Source organism: Bos javanicus, chromosome 6 (genome assembly GCF_032452875.1).
Source record: "Bos javanicus breed banteng chromosome 6, ARS-OSU_banteng_1.0, whole genome shotgun sequence".
In the NCBI taxonomy this organism is placed as follows: domain Eukaryota; kingdom Metazoa; phylum Chordata; class Mammalia; order Artiodactyla; family Bovidae; genus Bos; species Bos javanicus.
This window is the reverse complement of record NC_083873.1, coordinates 56898788-56905397: the sequence shown is the minus strand read 5'-3', so window position 1 is coordinate 56905397 and position 6610 is coordinate 56898788.

The window sequence follows — 6610 nt, the reverse complement described above, 5'->3', positions numbered from 1 at the left end:
CTTTAGAAGTGTGTGTTTTGCCGTTTACTTTGGTTGATATGCTGCTCTTCCAAAGTAGTTTTTTCTTTTATCAGAAGATTGTAAACTTTCTGAAGATGAGCTCTGGAAAAACTCTTGTGGAAACCTCTCCACAATAAAGGACACTCGAATGTTTTTGAGAAATGTCTGGGCTCACTTATGGTGACAACCTGGGGCCAGACACTTTTAGCTCAGAAACACAGGACAGCAGGAAGTAGAACATAATTTCTTTTTCTGCTCCAGTCAATCAGATAAGACACAGAAAGATAAGAATATCCAATGCAGCTTGAAGCTCTGATGAGAGGGTGTAACCAAGAGTACTATAAATTTTAGTTGAAATTTAGATAGGTTTGATGGCAGATAAACTTTATAAATGCAGTTTACACTTGGGCCTCTTCAGGCCTAAGCAGATATTCTGCAAGCAGATATTCTTTTCAGACTGTCAGTGATTCTGTGTCAAACCAATCAGCCAAGATGTGAATTGAGTTACATGCTACAGTGATTTATTTCATTAACATTTGGTTTAGGTATCAAGTGCTGAAGTAAATTTTCAAGTTACTATTGGCAAAAGTTTGAACATATAATAAATGTTATAGTGCAATCTATAGCAATGCGTACATGTACACTCAGTTGCTCAGTTGTGTCTGACTCTTTGTGACCCTATAGGCTGTAGCCCACCAGGCTCCTATGTCCATGGAGTTTTCCAGGCAAGAATACTGGAGTGGCTTGCCACTTCCTACTCGAGAAGATCTTCCCGACCCAGCGATTGAACCCGTGTCTCCTGCATTGGCAGTCAGATTCTTTACCACTGAAGCTACTTGGGAAGCCCATATCTGTAGAATAGTCACTAATTTTACTTTGTCATATGAAACAAGATTAAAAACTAATTAAAATCTGGTAATGTTAAAAAAAATAACATTTATGTAGAACTTAATTTACTAAGCACTGTTGTATATAGTTTCTTCTTTGTGTCTTGCAATTACTCCAGTTGATTATTATCAATTTTACAAGTGAAGAAATAGGCTCAGAGAAGTTAAATAACTTACCCAAGGGAACCCAGCTTTTTCTTATTTGGAGCAGAATTAGGACACAAACCCAGATCCATATATCCTATATCCCCATGCTTGTCAACCTGAGGTTCATTTTATCAATGGGGAATTATTTATCAGGGCAATTTAACAAGCTAATTTACTGAACAAATAGGTTTTGGTTTCTCTGTTTTGTGAAAGGTAATACTGTGTAGAGAAAAGAAAAGTCATAAAAGATGAAATATGAAAGGAAGGGTTGGTGAGGGAAAGACAAAAGGAAGAAAACAACTTGCAAAACAAATGGTGAGTTTTAAATAATGGGTGATTGTGTCTTTTTTCCCCACTTGACTTTGCTGTATGACATGGTGGGTGGTGGCTGACCTCCCTCAAGCCATTCTCACCATGTACATACCAACTAAAATGATTAGCTAACGCTTTTGATCCACAGGCCAGTATGTTGAAAACCATAAGTGTTTGCTTTTGGTATTTCATTTTATAGGAGTGAGAGATGGTGATGGATGAAACTAAAAGCTAATTGGAGTGATTTAAGAACCATCTTTCTAAGCATGCAGCCCTAGAATGACTCCCAGAGACCGCCAGGAAGACTCACTGGCAGAATAATCCAAGTGATGTTTTCAAACACATGAGTCACCAATGCCCTTTCAGTCCTTAACTTATACCTGTATAAAGACAAACATAGCCATTTTTACAGTTATGCCAAAAAATAAACACACACACACACACACACATATGGACCCCGTATAGTCCATGGAATTTTCTAGGCAAGAATACTGGAGTGGGTAGCCTATCCCTTCTCCAGCGGATCTTCCTGACCCAGGAATTGAACCGGTGTGTCCTGCATTGCAGGCGGATTCTTTACCAACTGAGCTATCAGGGAAGCCCATATATATGTATGTGTGTTTGTGTGTGTGTATATATATATATATATATATATATATATATATATACACACACATGTATATTGTTGCTGTTGTTCAGCTGCCAAGTTGTGTCTTACTCTTTGTAACTCCATGGACTGCAGCCTGCCAGGCTCCTCTGTCCATGGGATTCTCCAAACAAGAATGCTGGATGGGTTGCCATTTACTTCTCCATATATATGTTTTTTTCTGAATAAAAGAAGAGAAATGGAGCTGACTATCAGGCATCTAATCATAGTAATCCTGTTCACTTCTTGTTAGATGCCAGGAAGCCTGGATACCAACCGCTACTCTGCCTAACTCTGACTGACTAGTCTGCCTCTAACTAACTACTCAACTTAACTTTTCTAGCTCTGTTTTCTCAACTGAAAAATGGGCTGATGCTCTCTCACTAAACTCAAACTAGCATATATCAGGGTTTGAACAGATGATCCAGGAGCACTGAGTATCTTGCCTTCTTGCTTGAGACTTCACATTAAACCAGAATGGGCACATGGATACACAGGATTAGGAAAAAAAATCCATGCTGGGAGCCTGTGTCGGTAAGGATTTGTAGTCTCTTGAATAATAATTATCTGAGCTTCAACTTCCTCACTTATAAAATGAAGACATGTGACTAGATGGATTTTAGCAGTGATTCCTTCTCTTCAAAATGATAGCCTTTATGATGTTATTATTATATTGGGTTTGTGTGTAATGACAACCTTCTGGAAATCTTTGAAAGTTGTGATCCAGCATGATGGGTTTTACAAACAAATGTAAACAAATATAGGGAGATAAAAATGTTCCTGTATGCATAAACACACACACACACACACAAATGGGTCTTTTTCATGTATAATGAAAACTTAAATGTCAGCCTTCATGCATCAAACATTTATTGCTTAAAAAATTCAATGTTCTGTGACTCAGAAATTATTAGTATAGCTAAAGTTTATGTTCACAGTTATTTTTAAAAGCACTTATTTTAACGCAGTATCTATTTATGTCTTTAGTACTGTATGCCTATGATACGTAGATACATAGCACCAATATTATATGCTTCTTCTCAAGACAATTAAAGATGGAATTGCCCATGACAGGACAACATATTCATTACAGTTTTCTCCTATTTATCAGAGAGAGAAGGCATTCTATTTTTGGTAGTGAGCATCACTCCCTTCCCCCTGCCAGAAGACAATGACAAGAAAATGATTAATGAGTGTGTTCCACATTACTGTCAGCAGGAATCCAGTCCCAGCTTGGAAGAAGCCTGAATAATTGAAGGAAGAGGTAATGGTGGTAACATTAGTTATAACAGGTCAGAGAATTTTCATTCCTGGGCTCTGTGCCCAGTTTAAAGAATCGATTACACATTTCAGTGTGGTTTGTTTTGCTAATTGGTAAGCAAGCCTTGTGCTTCAGAATCACAGCACAGGGCTCCCAGTAAGTTTAGAAAGAGAGGCTGGACAGAATTGCACATTTTCCTAATTACCGAAAGCTTTTGTGATAGCAGTTGCGATAGAGGTTTTACCTAATGGGTGATAAATGACCACATTCCAGACAGCTGCCCTATCTCATTTGTCATTGGCTCGGAAGTGGAGCGCCACTGGAATCGGAATCAAAGCTGTTGAATATGTCTATACTTTGAATTTGCTTGGGATTTCTTCACTTTGTTTTATTTGTTACTTCATAACAGATAAGGAAATATTGTGTGGCTAATGAATTGGCTCCGTGGTGAAAGGGGATGTGAGGAAAATGCTTCATGATAACTGACTAAAGCACTTTAACAGAACCTATCTATGCAATTTAGAAAACCAAAAACAAATTGACTGCTGGCTCAAACGAGTAGAGGCAGATGAACCTGTTCTAAAGAAGCCTGAGAGGAAGAGACAGAGTTGTAACGACTGAGACTGACAATGAATGGGAAGTGGGCATTGGACAGCAGGGATGAAGATCCTGTTTACAACAACCTGCGTGCATGCCTGCCTGCACATTTTGGGCTTAATTAGCTACTTGGACCTGTGGATAATGACCTTGTCTTCAACAGTAACTTGAATATGAAAGAGATGGCTCATGCCCATTCATATACACACACTCTCACACACACGAACACTCTAAGGAGCTGTCATGGGGATTTAAAAGTTGTTGACGTTGGATTAAAATGAGATGAAACCAAATGATGCCACTTAAAGCAAAACAAACCACCTTGGACCAAATAATATGTTACTGGCTGAATATCAATGAAATATGATACCATAAAGGTCAGCAAAATTACCAATGCTTCTTTTGAAACAGATTTTTAAATGATAGCCTTCAGTCTGATTTTACCCTTTAAAGAGGAATTATTAAGCAAGTTTTGTTATTTTTGAAATCTAAAAATTATATTAAGTGCATAATAGTTTTAGGGAAAAATAATTTTCCCTAATAATAATAATAATAATAATATTTTTGTTTATAATAAATAAAAATAGAAACTATGCAAGAAGTTAGAATTTGGATGTTTCATAAAAGTAAAATCTAATGTAAAGTTTAATTTCACCAAAGATAAAAAATGAAACCAAAAAAATTCAGTGAGATAACAGAACTTTTTAAAAAGTTGGTTTGGGTTGAGATTAAAAAAGAATTTGGCAATTTTATATCAAGACCTAGGACTCATTTTAAATTTGAGAATCAATTAATGTGTTTGAGAAGTGAATATGTCTTAGGACTATCTCTAATTCTTTAAGTTTTATATCATATGTTACAATATTGAAAAAAATCAAACTGACACAAAAGAAGCAACTTATAAAATGTTGTATGTTCTATGTGGCTTGGAAAAAGTTCACTTTTTTCCTTTCAGTGTCAAGAGATTTAAACATCTTGATTCAGCTTAAATGCATAGAGGCTGGTATTTATAACTATAGGGCATAAAAGGCAATTAATTTAGCCTATTATCTTCCCATTTTGTGTTATCAATATATGTCAAGTTAAAACATTTTTAGATGTTTTCACCTCACTTGCTTACTGCAGATATAGCTGAAAACCATTCCTAATACATTTTAAAACATATTGTTTATCATTGTAACAAAACCGAATGGTATACCCCCAAATGGAAGACAACTTTCTATCCATGGATCAAGAATGTCCTCCTAGAATAGGACTTTATCTTTCCCTCTGTGGACTGTTTTAACTTCAGCCTACCAAGAAAATACTGAAGCAAGCAAAGTTACTTTTAAAGGTTACTTAAAGTTAACCTTTAAGGTGGAAACTGGTAGTTAATGTGCAAAGTGCCAGATTTGTTCTCTGAAGCTGGACTCATTCAACTCTAACTGGACCACACTCAACACTATCTCTCAAATCCAGAATTCTCATTCTTTATGTGATAAGCTCAGACAGAAACCTCAATTTTGGTCAAAATTGTTCTATTCCCACTAGAATTTTCTTGGAGTTCTGTCATATGTTGATTTTTACCTCAAACCTCTTGAGCAAGCTTCTCTTCCTTGAGTCTTGTGAGCTCATCATATATCCCTAAGTAGTTAATGCAATGTAAACAGAATTCTCTGGAGATATATCTATATCCAAATCTGTCTCTGGCACTTACAGTTATGGAAATTTCTCCATATCTGAGAGTCCTCATTGCTAGCAGAAGTGTGAACTAGTAAAGTCACTCTGAAAAGCAATTTGGTATTATCTTGTAAAGTTGAATATTTGCATTCTCTACAACCTAGCTGTGGGGCTTCTCTGGTGGCTCAGGTGGTAAAGAATCTGCCTGCAATGCAGGAGACCCAGGTTTGATCCCTGGGTTGGGAAGATCTCCTGGAGACGGGAATGGTAACCCACTCTGGTATTCTTGACTGGAGAATATCATGGACAGAGGAGCCTGGTGGGTTACAGTCCATAGGGTTGCAAAGAGTTGGACATGACTGAGAGACTAACACATACAACCTAGTGGTAGCTCACTGATGTATGCACTGAGAGACATGCATAAGAATGTTCACACGTATCACTCACGTTCCACAAACATGCCTTGAGATTCAAGATGGACAAGTAGTTATAATGTTTTCTACCACCCCTCCCCAACCCTAAATATCCACGGTGGATACCACAATTGGTCCCAGCAGTCTTTCTTGTTGAGTCTTGGTTTAGCCTCACAATTTTTTTCAACCTGGCTCCACAGGCAACCACCACCAATCAATCAAATCTTCGAAAGATACTTTCTTCTTTCTTGGTCTTAAGGTAGGTTGGGGCATTGGGACTGAATATACTTATTAAAATATTTTGAATATAGGTAACGATAAACATTACTTTGGCCACCTCATGCGAAGAGTTGACTCATTGGAAAAGACTCTGATGCTGGGGGCAGGAGGAGAAGGGGACGACAGAGGGTGAGATGGCTGGATGGCATCACTGACTCGATGGACGTGAGTCTGAGTGAACTCCGGGAGCTGGTGATGGACAGGGAGGCCTGGCGTGCTGTGATTCATGGGGTCACAAAGAGTCGGACATGACTGAGCGGCTGAACGGAACTGAATGACAAACATTTCCCAAGGCTGGTTATCTGCCTCTGTGTGTGTGTTTGACACACTGACCGGCATGTGGGATATAGTTCTCTGATCAGGGACTGAACCCAGGCCCATTGGGAGCTCAGAGTTTTAACCACTGGAC